Source organism: Bubalus kerabau, chromosome 22 (assembly GCF_029407905.1).
Source record: "Bubalus kerabau isolate K-KA32 ecotype Philippines breed swamp buffalo chromosome 22, PCC_UOA_SB_1v2, whole genome shotgun sequence".
Taxonomy (NCBI): Eukaryota; Metazoa; Chordata; class Mammalia; order Artiodactyla; family Bovidae; genus Bubalus; species Bubalus kerabau.
In genome coordinates, this window is record NC_073645.1 from 11,555,751 (window position 1) to 11,572,769 (window position 17,019).

Here is a 17,019-nt window from a genome sequence, read left to right on the forward strand (position 1 = left end):
TTCCTTCAATTCTCAGATCTCTTTCTTATTATCATTTGCTCTCTAGGTCAGCAGTTCTCAAACATGTTGGTCTCAGGACTCCTTTACACTTTAAAAATTAATAAGAAACTCAAAAAGTTTTTTGTGTATGAGCATGATACCTATAGATAATTACTACATTAGAAAACAGAAAATTTTTAAATATTAATGCATCTAAAAGCAACTATCAGTTCAGTTCAGTCTCTCAGTTGTGTCCAACTCTTTGCGACACCATGAAGCACAGCACGCCAGGCCTCCCTGTCCATCACCAACTCCGGGAGTTCACCCAGACTCACGTCCATCGAGTCAGTGATGCCATCCAGCCATCTCATCCTCTGTCGTCCCCTTCTCCTCCTTCCCCCAATCCCTCCCAGCATCAGAGTCTTTTCCAATAAGTCAACTATCAATATAAAAAACATACTTCAATAGAAATACATTTTCCAAAATAAAAATATATACATTATTAAGAAGAATAGCATAATTTTACATTTTTAAAACATATTCCTCACACCTAGCTTAATATAAAAAAGCAGATTCCCACATCTGTGTCAGCATTCAGTCTGCGACAATGTCACACATGCTTCTGGAAAACAGTACTGAACGGCACATTCAGTATTATTTTCAGTATTATTATAAGTTTTAACTCTGCAGACCTCCTTATAGAGGTCCAGGGAGCCCACAGATCCCTATTATACTTTGAGAACTACTTTAGATGCTCTCATCCAAGCCCATGGTTTTTAAATACCATCTCTTCTAGGACAGCTCTCAATTAAAAAGATACCTCTGGGCTGGATTCTTTAAACTCCAGGTTCAAATAGCCAACTGCCTATGCAATATTCTCACTCAGATGTCTAACAGGTAATTATTTTAATTAACAAAGTCTTTACTCCCCACCTGCCCTACAACTCCAACATTTTCCTCCTGCACTTTTCTCCCACCTCAGTAAATAATAACTTTAACTTTCCAACAACTCAGGTCAAAATCTTGGGAGAAACCCAGGATGCCTCTGTTTGTTTCAAATCCACATCTAACCCTGTATACAAATTAGATGAGCTTCCTTCAGGAATATATCTGCAATCTTACCACTTCTTATCTCTGCACTATTCCTTCCACCCTGGTCCAAAATTACACATCTTGGCCTAGGCTTTGGCAACAGCCTCCTACCTGGTCTGCAAGCATCTTCTTGTGTCCCCTAGGCATAATCTTCACACAGCAACCAGAGGGACTTAATGTATAAGTCAGATCATAAGTCACTTCTCTGCTTAAGACTGCAGGTACCTTCTCACCTCACTCAGAGCAAAACTTAGACTGTTCATCAGAGCCTACAGAGGTGATAGCTGGGCCAGGACTACATCTCCAAACTAAAAGCTCTCCCCTTGCACACTGCACTATAGCCACCCCGGCCTCTTGGTCTACATGCTTACTCTCTCCCCACAAGGTCTTTGTGATTACAGTTTCTTCTGCCAGAAGCCCAATCCCCTCAGATCGCCTTGACTGAGGTTTGTTCCCTGGATCAGCACTCAAACACTTCACCTGGAAGATGCCATTCTCACCGCCACTTCATAACCTTTCCCTGTTTTATTATTCTTCCAAAAACTTGCCATTACCTGACACATCTGTCTGCTCTTTGTCTGTTCTCCCTGCCTTCATGCAATGAGAAGATGGCCTTTGTCTGCTTCAGTGCTGTATTCCAGTACCTAGAATACTGTCTACTGGGGAGCAGGTGCTCAGTGTGTATTGTTTGAGTGGATGGACAGAGATGTGAGTCCAAGTGGCTTTGGGAGTTGAAGGCAGATGTGATGAGGTGGAAAGGCCAGGAGAACCACATGCAAACCAGCACTGTGAAGAGGAAGAAACCATAAAAGTGGAAAAAGCAGCACTACCAAACAGAGGCTATAAATAAGAGGAGACAAGAACTATTGTAGGATAGCACTCCTACAGGTCAGAGAACTCAATAATTACCAAACATTTGTTCATCCCTAACAGTAGCTCTCAAAATTTATTCCAAATACACAAACATATTTGGAACATGAATGTTTCCTTTGACTGTCACCTGAATCAATTCAGTACAATCTTATACTCTTTATGGACATGATTCTTTTCTTATACAAAAAAGAAGGAAAGGCCCGTACAGAGGAAAATGATTAGCCTACTTAGCCTACTTGCCAAACTTTCAGGCTCTACCCTAACTTCTCAGTCATCTTCACAAAGTGGTTCCAAGAGAGAGACGACACTAGAATAGAAACTAGGTTCTTACTGCCGCAGAAATTCACTGAAACGGACCAGAAAACCCCACAGTAAATCACTCTGGTCACGACTCTAAGAATGGGTGTCAGGGTTACTTCATCATAATTAATATCAAATTCACAGTGCCATAAACAGCACCTACATTAACAAATGTTTTATCCAAAAAGAGTTTTTTAAAAATATTTTTCTTCATTCTGACCAAAAAAAAAAGAAAAGCAACACATACGGACTCAAATCACAGCCAGTACAGCACGTTCAGGGGACGCCAGCTGTGCCCGGCCATCAGCCCCTCCTGGAGGGACCCTGAGAACGTTACAACAGTAAGCACACCTTTACGTGTTTGCCTTAACAGTTGTTTTTCTGACTGTGTGCAAGTTTGAAAGTGACTGCATTAATAATTGACATTTTCCCATCAAATATTTAGGAAGAAAAAAAATTCTAGAAATGAGCTATTACTTATATAATCTTCATTTCATTTCTATTATGGTTTCTTTCCCAAATTAACACAGGCAGCAATAAATATATGCAGTCAAAAAATACTCACATATCTTCAAATGTGATATTAAAAAAGATATCAGAATAGTGCTTCAAGATTAAAAACCTCTGCATAACAAAGAGAAAAAGACCTATTCACATCAAGAAAGCTTTCTTCATTTTATTAAAAGATTTCTTAAGAATTCATCTAAAATTAGTGAACTTTCCTTGTCAATTTAAATGTATTCAATTTATTTAAAATATCAATGGTATAACTTTCAGAAATGTACTCTGCTGAAAAATATAACTGTGATGAGAAAAAGAAAACACTAGGAGAATTCTATGTTCTCAAAATCTGAGCAAAAATAATAAATAGTGATCCTTTGGGTTGAATAGTTTGAAAGTCTGAATGTATTTGCAACATGGGATGCAAACCAGTTTCCTCTTTAGAAACTATTTCCACCAATTCCAACTCAAAGTAAACACTACAATATTTTTAAAACAAACAAACAGCCATTTTTTCAAAACTAAATGTGAAGATCTGTTAAGCTAACACATTTTACAAAATTAAAACTTCCAAACACAACTACTCAAAAAAAATCATAATAAATAAACATTCCTAAGCTCCTGAAATATTAATCTTGAAATTTCTAATCATAATGTGGTCTTATGTAAATGTACAGCGGACAAATTATGCTATTAATCTAGCTGGCATGCTTACCAGGTTATTTTTCTGATTCCTTCCACAGCAAATATTTAAAACACAATACCAATTTTCATAACCTCAAAATACATGAATGTTTCAGGAAATCGATATCCCTACTGTAGTCATCATAACTTGAGCTTTCTTCCAATTTAAATCAACATTGATTCCATTTAACATTTGCTTAGCACCATACTACATACTGTGGAAAATCCTGAAGGAGATGGGAATACCCGACCACCAGACCTGCCTCTTGAGAAACCTATATGCAGGTCAGGAAGCAACAGTTAGAACTGGACATGGAACAACAGACTGGTTCCAAATAGGAAAAGGAGTACATCAAGGCTGCATATTATCACCCTGCTTATTTAACTTCTATGCAGAGTACATCATGAGAAACGCTGAGCTGGAGGAAGCACAAGCTGGAATCAAGATGGCTGGGAAAAATATCAATAACCTCAGATATGCAGATGATACCACCCTTATGGTAAAAAGTGAAGAGGAACTAAAAAGCCTCTTGATGAAAGTAAAAGAGGAGAGTGAAAAAGTTGGCTTAAAGCTCAACATTCAGAAAACGAAAATCATGGCATCTGGTCCCATCACTTCATGGGAAATAGATGGGGAAACAGTGGAAACAGTGACAGACTTTATTTTTGGGGGGCTCCAAAATCACTGCAGATGGTGATTGCAGCCATGAAATTAAAAGACACTTACTCCTTGGAAGGAAAGTTATGACCAACCTAGATAGCATATTAAAAAGCAGAGACATTACTTTGACAACAAAGGTCCATAAAGTCAAGGCTATGGTTTTTCCAGTAGTCATGTATGGATGTGAGAGTTGGACTATAAAGAATCCTGAGTGCCGAAGAACTGATGCTTTTGAACTATGGTGTTGGAGAAGACTCTTGAGAGTCCCTTGGACTGCAAGGAGATCCAACCAGTCCATCCTAAAAGAGATCAGTCCTGGGTGTTCATTGGAAGGACTGATGCTGAAGCTGAAATTCCAGTACTTTGGCCACCTGATGCAAAGAGCTGACTCATTTGAAAAGATCCTGATGCTGGTAAAGATTGAAGGCAGGAAGAGAAGGAGACGACAGAGGATGAGATGGCTGGATGGCATCATCGACTCAGTGGACATGAGTCTGAGTGAACTCCGGGAGTTGGTGATGGATAGGGAGGCCTGGCATGCTGCGATTCATGGGGTCTCAAAGAGTCAGACACGACTGAGCGACTGAACTGAACTGAACTGATGAAAGCATCAAAACCAGAACCCTGGTAACAATTACATGGGGCAAGAGAGGAGATAAAACCAGGACTGCTCAAGCTCATGAGTTTAAAGAGATCCCATCTTAAAACTGGAACTTCACAGAACTATGCCCTCAGGATATGGGCAATGAGAAATAAACTTGCTCCACCATAAGAGAAAAGAAACTGCTTTTTAACCCTAGCAGCATTTAGCGGGGTGGGATGAGGCACGGCAGTGGTCTGGGTGGAAAATCTCCCTTGAGAATTCACAGCCAACAACTACTACTCATGTGGTTTGTGGTCTAAGTTCATACTATGTGCTTTGAGAAATCCCAAGCAGAGAACTTAATTTAAAGACTATCCAGATTGATGGTACCTAGAGGTACCCGGCAGAAGCAAATATAAACAAACCCTGGAAAAACCTCTTGTTAATCGTGACCCCAAAGAACTCACACAGATAAAATTTTCAAGGAACATGAGCTCACAGTCAATAAATCATAAACACAAGGAAACAAGATACTATGAATGAGCACCAACATGAAATGGGCAAATGAAATCAGATCTGAAAAGACTTGGAATCCTAGAATTATCAGCATAAAATAAGTGTACTTAATATATCTCAATAAAGCAAAATTTGAAAAGAAGCTAAGTTTTATTTTAAAAAATATTACTAAGCTGTTCTTTAGGGAAACTCTTTACTTAATCCACTGAGTTGTGACACAAACATAGCTAAAGTGTCTGATTCATGAAGGCTCAGTCTGTGACTCACTACTATCCATCTTCAATTTAAGACAGCCCACCCACAAAGTTTTAAAAGAATCTAGAAACAGATAATGAAGATTTCACAGAATGTCAGGCTCAGTTTCACTACCACATCACCTGATGACAAGAAAACCTTGTACTACCCACATCAACCAGAACACAGAGGGCTAACCAGTCTCCTAGGGCTAAACTTTCAGGCATTGCACTTGGCACCATTCACTGACCCCATCACCAAAGATTACCTTCAACCACCAATGACTGTAAGGTTAACACTTCATCTCTCCTAACCTTAGAACTTCTAAGGCACCTCTAGGGAAACCATTGTCCTAAAGCAGGTCAGTCTATAGGAATTCCAACTGTTAGGCCTACGGTTAAGTACTAAATCCAAGACTGATTGTGTCCCTACAGGAGAATTATAGGCATGATGAAAACTGGAAATAATACTCTTGTGAACATGTTTTACTTCTTCTTAGGTTTTTTACTTCTGTAGGTTTACTTCTGCAGGTTTTACTTCTGTAGGTTCTTTATGCCACAGTGATTCTCAGTCTTTACTTCCTCAAGGAAGTAAACAAAGCTTTCTTTAAACATAATTTTGTGGAAGTTCACTACATAAAACACAAAAACAGAGCTGCTGGAGGTCAAAAGTCTTGCCTCGTCCCTGCAGGTATATTTGGAATCCCAAGGGCAGTAAGGAACCATGTCTGAAAAACACTGGCCTGGTGATGATGGTATAATGACAATGACGATAATTTAATTTAACAATGATATCTTCATAGAAGACTAATAAGCATAAATACAGTATAGTCCCACCTCCATGTCAGCCTGTTCTGAGTATTGTGTATGCTCAGATAAGTTGGACTCTTTGCAACCCCTTCAGGCTCCTCTATCCATGGAATTTTTCACACAAGAATACTGGAGTGGGTTGCCATGTCCTCTTCTGTGGGACCTTCCCCACCCGGGGATCGAATCTGCAACTCCTGCATTAGCAGCGGACTCTTTACCACCATGCCACATGGGAAGCCGTCCTGAATAGAAGGCACGTATTAAATGCTGACCTGTCTCAGTCATCATTACTTTCTCTCTTTCAGAACTCTGACTCCTAGAAGCACAGAACTCTTCAGTTCAAGAGAAGCCATATTTGTACTGTGAACGTCTATCTAAGAGATTGCAAAGCAGCATCACTCAGGTTTCCACAGGTCCCTACAGCTGCCTGACCTAGTGTTGAACACTTATAAAATATTTAGGCAAAAAAAAAAAAAAAGAGGGAAAAATGCTCAGCTAACCAGTATATGAAGCATCAAGTACCTTAAGAAGCTCATAGGACCAAACTATCTAAAATCAGGATATGAGAAGTTTCTTGTAACCACAGGAAAAACTGAAGTTACTTTCATAGATGGGTTACCTCAATGAAAGAAAAAAGAGGTTTCAAATTTTACAGGTCAATGGGGAATTTCCAGTACTTCCTTCATGCATTTGTAATGGGAAATTCACAAGTCAGGTTCTTTGTATAATGTGTCAGAAGAAGTGATGTGGGTTTTCTCATCATATTCTTAACTGGCATTCGTTATTTTACAAGATACCATGAAAACTAGTGGCATTTATGGAGTTCTTGTTTCTTTTAATATTTCTGTCCTACCACAGTGTCCTAATGTGGAGGGGCATTAACTGAACTGAATGAGAATCAGGTCTACCTAATAATGGGACGGAATAATTTATGTTATTATCCACATGGAATACTTTGTTGCCACTTTTTAGCATGATGTAAAAGAAAGCTTAAAAACGGGAAAAACACTTAAGTTATACTGAGCAAAAATGGATCTGCTGCTGCTGCTAAGTTGCTTCAGTCGTGTCTGACTCTGTGCAACCCCATAGACGGCAGCCCACCAGGCTCCCCCGTCCCTGGGATTCTCCAGGCAAGAACACTAGAAAACTTTAATTCTAATTTTGAACTTTTTACAAGGTATACACAGTCCTGAGAATAAAATCTTGAAGCAGCCACACCAAAATATTATCAGTGGCTACTTCTGAATGGTGGCTTTTTTTGTTGTTTGAACTTAATACTTACCAAACTTTCTACTTAGAATCAGGAAAACAGTACATTTAAAAATAAAAAGAAATTTCCCTTTTAGTAAAATTGATACAATATACCTGAAGTTCCAAGGTTTATATATTTTATAAATTTTAAGACTCATATCCAAAAAAAAAAAAAGACTCATATCCAAATGCCACACCTGTGTGCCTGTGTAGCCAAACTCCAGCCACACCTGCTTTGGAGGCAACAGCTGCTCACCAGGGCCCAGGTGAGCCAAGCCTAATTGTTCGTGGCAGCGTCCCTGGTGACTCAGTGCTAAAGAGTCCATCTGCCAAGCAGGAGATGTGGGTTTGATTCCTGGGTCGGGAAGATCTCCTAGAGATGGGAATGGCAACCCATTCCAGTAACGTTGCCTGGGAAATCCCATGGACAGAGGAGCCTGGCGGGCTGGAGTCCATGCATTCACAGGAGAGCCAGACATGACTTAGCAAGTGAGTACGCAACACGCAGTGTAATAGGCTCAGTGTGGGAAAGGACGCGCAGAAGCAGGGAGGCACACTTCCCAGTTCTCAGCCCATCACAACAGAACTGACACTGTTTGGCTGTAACCCCATCAGTGACTGCACCAGGCCTATCTAGAAGCCTTTGCTTCTGTGAGGATGAGGCCTATTTAACTGTTTAAGACTGCCTTTGTATTAACACAAAGCAGAAAAAAATCCTTGGACACATTTGCAATCTGAATGTCACCACGGTGTAATCAGTGGGGCAGAGTAATTGTTCAAAGCACAGTCCGTGAAATCAGACAAATCTAGGTTCGGGTTCTGGCTCCACCATTTTCCAGCTGCACAGGCTTGGGCAAGCTTTGTAATGTCACAAGCTTCTCAAAGAAGGTTGCCACACCAATCCGCCCAGGATTTTAGTGAAGATTCAAAATACTTGTCAGTATACAGAGCCTCTGCTAATTTAATAAAAATATTTTAGAAGTCTAAATATACAGATTTTCAACTCATGCAGCCCACTACTGGGGATCAAAAAAAAAAAAAAAAAATAGATACGATTTATTCTTAAACTTAAAACACATCTTTCAGGGCAATGTCCAAGCTATATACATACTTCAAAACAATCATCTGAGCCAAAACTAAGCACTTGAATAGATGGTTCTAAGGATTCAGGCTCTGAAACAAGTTTGTGAACCATGCAAGAAGATTTCTAGCAAAATCTCATCATTCCTTATCTATATCATCTTCAATAACTATATTGAAAGTATCTATCTGGGCATTGGTGCAAATGCTGGAGACACAACAGGATTATATCAGAAACATCAAGGTCCACTCTTACTCCCAATGAAAGTGAAAGTGTTAGTCACTGAGTTATGTCTGACTCTTTGTGACCCCATGGACTATAGCTCTCCCGGCTCCTCTGTCCATGGAATTCTCCAGACAAGAATACTGGAGTGGGTAGATATTTCCTTCTCCAGGGGAGCTTCCTGACCCAGAGATTGAACCTGGGTCTCCTGCATTGCAGGCAGATTCTTTACGGCCTGAGCCACTGGGGAAGCCCTGTACTTCCTATACTGGCCGCATAAGCAGTTCAGAATGCATCAACAAAGATAACAGAGCCTCTGTTAGAAAGAGGACCTATTTTAATGATGTCTTATACCAACAATATATTCTCAGTAAAATTATAAGTTAGAAAACACTTGATTTTAATTTTCTAATTAATGCTATAAATATAATTATAAACCAAATAAGAAACCATGAAATGGGAAAAAGTAACAAAAAATTGTGAAGAAGGTAGAGCAGAAGGTTACAATTCCATAAACATTTGGATCTTTTTCCAACCCTGCTTCAAAAAGGGGAAAGGGCATGGTATTCTTTATTGCGCACAATACGGGACAGACAGACCTAGTGCTGAATCCCATGTCTGCCTTTACTCTCTCACAAATAGTAGGCCGGTTATTTAACCACTTGGAACCTCAGCACCCTCATCTAGAAAAGCAGGACTTGTTTAATGTTCTCATGATGGTGTGATGACTGGCACAGGGTACATTTAAAGTATTCTACATTGATAGACGGAGAAAAAAACCCTAAAGTATCAACGTGACTTACAACATGACATGGGCTGTGCCGTAGAAAAAGAGCCAGTGAATCAAAAGATGGCCATCCACTGAAAGTCACAAAATACAAAATAATGAATGACACCGACCCTGATGATAAATTTAGTTGAGGAGATAAGAATTATTGCTATGAGCAGGAAAATGAAGTTTACCACTTAACATTGTAACTTGGTTGGGGAGGTCAAGGAGACTAGCAGGTCAAAGTCAGTGACTAATAAGGAACTAGCAAATCCAATGGAGAAGGAAATGGCAACCCACTCCAGTGTTCTTGCCTGGAGAATCCCAGGGACGGGGGAGCCTGGTGGGCTGCCGTCTATGAGGCCGCACAGAGTCGGACACGACTGAAGCGCCTTAGCAGTGAATCCAATGCAGCCACCACCCAATCAGACTCAGATATGGCCCTGATGTCACACAGGGTAGAGAAAAAGCCCATAAGTAACAGCTGATTCAAAGGACACATTCACTGAGCTTTGATTCTGACTGGCCCATTCTCAGAAGAGAAGACAGTGAGGTTTCTGGTTAGAAATTTACTATCGTTTTCAAATGTCCAGAGTCAAATATTGTCTCTTTTGTTTATCGTCTGCCAAGCAATAGGAAGGGCTCCAGAGGGGCTGAATCAGAGCTGCCTAAGAAAAAGTGAACACATCCCATTACACAGTCAAGTTTACAAGACAACAGCCACTAGCGTATGTGAGGCCAGAGACTGAGGTTCTGCTCTCTGAAGTTCCCAGAGAACGGCTCAGCTTGACTTCCTATAGCAGAGTGCGCCACACCAGGTTCAATGCAAGTTCTAAGTCAAGACATACCTCCAACAGCTACTGTTTTGCATTTATCGCTGGGTTCCTTTAAAATTATTCTCATGTACGCTTCCTGAGGCAGGATCTTGTCTTCTATTTCATAAGCTTTCTAGTCAGATACTTTTGTGTATTCCAAAGAACTTAATGGTGTACCTAGAATAGAAGAGCAATTTAAGCTTAATCACCTTGAAAATGGAATCATGAAATTCCTATGTGGAAAGAGATCTTACCAATCAATACACTTCACTGTAAACAGGAGCATCAATAAGGTTTAAAGTAACAGGCTGGAAACAAAAAATTCACAACTGACCTTCCCCACCCCCATATTTTCTCATTCCCAGCTTTTCATTTCTTTCCCTCTTTCTTTCAAGCTTTTTATAAAATTTGTCATAAAATATACATAAGGTAAAACCTATCCTATCTTTTTTTAACTGAAGACTGAAGTCTGTAATCCTCTATCTATGCCTCTATAATAGAGGCACCTCTCCCTCTATATATTATCTGTTATCTTCAATTGTCAACAAATAACTGATATTCACAAATTATAGCCGTTTCACTATGAAAACAAAGGGCAATTACTAAATTACCCACTTTACAAGTTGGTTGATAAAAAGGTGGTCATTCCTCCAGGCTAAAACATTACCCTCATAGATGATACTTTTTACAGTTACGTATGTATAAATGGGTGGGTGCATAATCAGGAAGCTGGAGATAATGTTTTGCATCCAACAAAGAACTAAGAAAGTTGTTCATTTAGTCCCTCACTGATGATCATTTGTACTTACATGTGAAAGAACGCGGAATCCAATGGCATCTATTTTGATCATGTTAGATCTAATCAGTGACATTCTATTTCTTTTCTTTATATTAATCTATTAGATGTGGGTTTTCAACTCTTTTCAGGATCACATAAGCCCTGCATCATGGGATAGCTGCTGATAACTAAGCCTGTTCTGAACTGAAAGTGTCAGTTGCTCAGTCAAGTACGGCGCTTTGTGACACGATGAATTGTAACCCACCAGGCTCCTCTGTCCATGGAATTCTCCAGGCAACAATACTGGAGTGGGTTGCCATTCCCTTTTCCAGGGCATACCACCACTCAAATTTCAGGAGGATCTTGAACTCTTTGAAGCCTATCCCTGGACCCTTGGGATAAAAACCCTAGGGATTTACACGGACCAAAGTGGGTTCCTATCTTAAGCCAACTAGCAGGCTTCATTCTGTGATAGTCCCTAAGGACCCAGTTACACTAAGTAATCTCTCCTTTTAACCAATCTTTATCCTATCTGTAAGAAATAGTGCCACCTTTGTAAATAATCAAATACAGTCAAAAGAAAGCTGTCACAAACTAAAAACAAACAAACAAGACTCTCTTGCCATTACCTTTAAAGTGTCCAATTAGAGAAAAATATATTTATACAAAAGAACATTATCATCTTCTACTTTCAAGGGGGAGGGAGGGGTATGCCAAATGGCTTGCAGGATCTTAGTTCTTCGACAGGGGATTGAACCCGCACCCTCGCCAGTGAAAGCATAGAGTCCTAACCATTAGACTGCCAGAGAATTCCCAAGAACATCATCTTTTGACCAAAATACAGTGTAAACACCTAAAGGTAAATCAAGGGCTCCCCCGCCCCTAAAAAAAGTAAACCCCAGGAAATAGGGTGTCACCTTGTATTCAAGACCTCACTAAGTCTCATGAACAAAAATCTGTTTACTTTGAATAGTGAAATAATGTTTGGGAAAATAACTTTAATTACTGCTATCCTTGGATGCTTATAGGTCACTTGACAGTGGTTAATAAAAAGAATCAAAAAATAGACTGAATAATTATTTTCAGAGGTAGGATCTAACAATAGCAAATGTGAATTATCATTTTTTTAAAGTATTTTAAATATCACTTTAAAAAGCAACATGGATTTGAGGATTATGGATGCCCAATGGAATATGTCTGTTTATCTCTACTTCCTTCTGAATCCCATTAAAATTATAGCAAAGAGGACAAAAGATATAAATCTGTAAGGACAAAGAGAACAGAAAATTAGTGAGGACAACAGACGTCTAAGCTGAAGGCAGAGATGACTGCTGAGCAGAGTAGAGCAGAGGAAAGCAGACTACAAGCTCACTGCCTTGGAAGCAAAAAAAAATCCCCGATTGCTCCAGAAAGGCTCAGGAAATGCAGCTTCCTGATTGCTCCAGAAAGGCTCAGGAAATGCAGCTTCTGGTTCCTGGGAGAAGAGAGTAAGGAGCTGAGAAGAGGGAGATGGACTGACAGATTGTATAAAAGGCAGCTGGATCCTTACTTTATACTTTAAATAAAAATGAACTCAAAATGGATTAAAACCCTAAATGTAAGACCTGAAACTATAAACCTCCTAGAAGAAAACATGGGGCAAAATCTTCATGACACTGGATTTGGCAATGGTTTCTTGACTATACACCAAAAGCATAGGCAACAAAAGCTTTCAAAAGAGACAAATGAGACTGTATCAAACATAAAGACTTCTGTGAAGCAAAGGAAACAGAGCGAAATGGCAACCAATGAAACAGAAGGAAATATCTGCAAATTATATTGGTGATAAGAAATTGATACCCATAATATATAAAGACTTTCTACAACTCAATACGAAAAGCCAAATAATCCAAATAAAAAATGGGTACAAAACCTGAAGAGACATTTCTCCAAAGAAGATGTACAGACAGTCAACAAGCATATGATAGTATCCTCAACATCACTAATCATGAGGGAAATGAAAATCAAAACCAGATAAGATACCATCTCACACCTGTGAGGATGACTATCATCAAGACCCAAATAACAAGTGTTGGCGTGGAGAAAAGGGAACCCTTTGCGCACTGTTGGTTGGAATGTAAAATAATGCAGCCGCTTTATTGGCAACAGTGGGAAGGTTCTACAAAGAATTAAGACTGAACTACCCCATGATCCAACAATCCCACTTCCAGGTCTATTACCCCAGGCCCAAAGCTGAAAGCAGGATTTCAAAGAGGTATTTCAACAAGCTTGTTTACTACAGCTTTATTTACAAAAACCAGGAGGCAACAGATGCATGGATAAAGAAGATGTGGTATGTAAATATAATAAAATAGTATTTACTTTTTTTTAAACATATGGAACTCTGCTAAATGTTATGTGGCAGCCTAGTTTGGAGCGGGGTCTGAGGGTGAAAGGATACATGTTCATGTATGGCTGAGTCCCTTCACTGTTCACCTGAAATTATCACAGCATTGTTAACCAGCTCTACTCAAATACAAAATAAAAAGTTCAGAAGGTAAAATGTTATTTACTCTTAAAAAAAAAAAAGGAAATCCTGTCATATGCTACAAGGATAAACCTTGATTGAGGATACTACACTAAATAAAATAAGCCAATCACAAAAGTAAATCCTGTAAGATTCCACTTATATCAGGCAACTGAAGTAGTCAAACTCTTTAAACTGAAAATAGAACAGTGGTTGCTAGAGGCTAGGGCAAGGAGAGTTCATTAATGGGTATAGAGTTTCAGTTTTCCAAGAAGAAAAAATTATAGAGACCTGTTGCATAACTATGTGAATACACTTAACACTACTATATTACACATTGAAAAGGTTAAGATAGCATATTTTAAATTGTGATTTTTACCCAATAAAAAAATTAAGGAGATTACCCTGATTTACTTAGATGGGTTCAGTGTAATCATGTGCTGTGTGCTTAGTCGCTCAGTCATGTCTGACTCTTTGCAACCCCATGGACTGTAGCCCACCAGGCCGCTCTGTCCATGGGGATTCTCCAGGCAAGAATACTGAGTGTGTTGCTATGCCCTCCTCCATGGCAACATAATCATAAGAGTCCTCAAAAGTGAAAGAGGGAAGCAGAAGAGGAGGTCAAAGATACGCAACATGAGATGTATTTGACCTGCATTGCTCCTTGAAAGGAGGGGGTAGGGGTGGGCCAAGAGCCAAGGAATGCAGCCAGCCTCTAGAAGCTGGGAAAGCAAGGGAATGGACTCTCCTCTAGAAAGGAATGTAACCTTGACTTTACTCCAGTAAGACCCATGTCAGATTTCTGACCTACAGAACTCCAAGGTAATAAACTTGTGTTATTTTAAACCACAACCAAAAACGTAATTAATACCCCAGGTCTTCTCCCCAACTGGTAGATCCAGACCAACCTTCCCTACTTCCATGATGGAAAGCAGTTTACTCTCTGGAGAAAATGATACAGCAAGATTTCAGACTTAGAGGGCCAGAATAGATGCATCAAGAGCTCACGTTTATAGGCTTGGGTGGTGGACCTCTTGCCCCCTCCCCCTATGTGGCTCACCCAAATCCTCACAGGCAGGCTTTTACCCCACAAAAATATAAACAAAAGAGGACCTTTTGGAGACATAGAGAGATCCAAGAAAAAAAGATTTGAGGATTCTGATATCTAGGAGTCAGCAGCTCAAACATCTGGGTTCCTACCCCAAAAACCTATAATGAAGCCCACTAGGTAAATAAGTTTCCAGTCCACTTTTTATAGTCTCACTCCCACATACGAACAGGCTATTAAAGTCTCACCATTAGAGAAAAGCCTCTGACGTTAAAATCAGGGGCCAAAACAAGCTGATAAAAAGGGGAAACACAAATCAAGCTGATTAAAAAAAGCAAAGTATGAAGAGCAGGCAAAAACTATTCAACAGCAAACTAATTCAATTCATATTCTCAAGTGAAAACAGAAAACATTATTTCCATGAAATAAGACCAGGATCCCATTTTTAAATGAAATATTCAGAGGCCAATGAAAAATTAAATTTGAAAAATATGCTGGCAGAAATTAAAGTTCAAAAAGTACTAAGAAAACCTCTTGGGGGGGGAGAAACACAAAGTTAGAAGATAGCTAAGAAATACACATAAGAAAATTAGAAAATTAAGCCAGTAAGTCCAAATATCCAACTAACAAACACAGAAAATATAGAAAAGGGTGTAGGAAAGGAAATTATCAAAGAAACAGTAAAAGAAAAATTTCTAAATTAAGAGGACATGAGTTTCTGAATTGAAAGGATCATGTACATTGATAAACTGTAAGACATATGTTCCAATATGGATTTCAGAATTCTGGGGATAAAGAAGAGTCAAACATTTTCCAGAGAAATCAAACAGTTCACACACAACCAACTAGAAAACAAAATGGCCTGAGAAACAGCTACATAAGTCTCAAAAAATTCAGTCATAAAAAAAAAAAATACTGTCACAATAAAGCAAACATTAAACATGTATTTAACCGCAGGCTGTGACATGACCGCATGAGACAGGAAGTGTAGGTGAGCACTGATGTAAAGGATTGTGTATGAGAGGTAAATCCTCAGAAGAACAAGCATATAAGGCTAAAATTTAAACAAATTCAGTGAATGCACTTAAAGCAGACATCATGCCATTTAGAAATTGGAAGGTGGGTATCAGAAAATATAACTAAAAGAGTTGAAAAATACTATCTTTGGATAAAGGAGCAATGGGGATATAAGAAGAATAGGAGCAGCTGCACTATTTTAATCTTCAACAATGTACATGCAGTTACTGCAAAATAAGTAAAATAAATGAATAAATGGATGGAAGGAAGAGGGGGAAGAAGGAAGGAAAGAATATTTAACAGAGCGAATCTACAAACCATTACACAGTGGAGATCTCCAATGTTCATCTATACAGAAAGAATGAAAATAGCAACTGTTCTAACATTATGCAAATAGATCCTTGTGACTTGGAACAAAATTTCCAATTACAGCACCATACATGAATTCCAAAAGTGCTATATCACCAACAAGTAAAATGATAACATACTTGGCAAATAGTACTGGATGCTTCAAAGATGACTCTAATAATAAAGACATTGACATCAAATACGGTATGTAAAGAATTGGAAGGAAATTATCCTGAAGTAGGAAAAAGTATTACTTGTAAAATTATGTTTCATATAAATATGTTCTTATTAAATACACATGGGTAAGTAAATTAATTAAATGGCATAAGTATGTACTTGACTAATACCTCTATATCCCTAAAACATCTCTCATACATTGAAGTTGACCACAAAAATTGTTTTGTTCTTCTCAGTGGAAAAACCTGAGAAATGTAAGCTAAACATAAAAGATACATAAAGAAATTAATTCCATTTACCTGAATCATCTTATTTCTCTTTATCATTCTTCCAATCTAGAAGAAAATAGGAAGTAAATTAAAGTGCATTCTTCTGGTAATGAGCTGCTTATAAGGGGGAAAAAAAAAACTAATAAAATCCAAGGTAACTATTTACTTCTTGTTCCCTCGCCCTAGCAAAAACTATTCTTTTGCACTTGCCAGCTAATTTCCAGCTGTAATGGTATTCAGAGGAAACTTTACAATACAAAGCCATGCAGAAGCAAGCACAGAAAGTCAATGCCAATAAAAATTGCATCCAAGTGCATCCAATGGTATCACATGAGTTTTCTTTTTATTTTTTAAACTTACATATTTATTTGTTTTACTTTTGGCTGCACTGAGTCTTTGCTGCTGCACACAGGCTTTCTCCAGTTGCTGTGCATGGCAGCGGGGAGGGGTGCGCGGGGAGGGCGGGGGTTACTCCCTAGTTGCAAGGCACAGCCTTCTCATTGTGG

At 38.9% G+C, this 17,019-nt stretch overlaps 1 protein-coding gene across 9 annotated transcripts in view; it reads right to left on the reverse strand.

The window, feature by feature from the left end:
* SGMS1 (sphingomyelin synthase 1) overlaps positions 1-17,019 on the reverse strand; it is a 327,599-nt gene that overhangs the window by 152,361 nt on the left and 158,219 nt on the right. For 6 of the 9 annotated variants that reach the window (XM_055559870.1, XM_055559869.1, XM_055559868.1 and 3 more), the window contains one exon: positions 10,404-10,547. The exons of 1 other annotated variant lie outside the window; for it this stretch is intronic. The gene's annotated coding sequence lies outside the window, so the exon portion shown is untranslated. Of the gene's footprint in view, positions 1-10,403; positions 10,548-16,543; positions 16,580-17,019 lie in introns of all 9 variants that reach the window. 2 more of the 9 variants (XM_055559867.1, XM_055559871.1) reach the window with 2 other exon arrangements.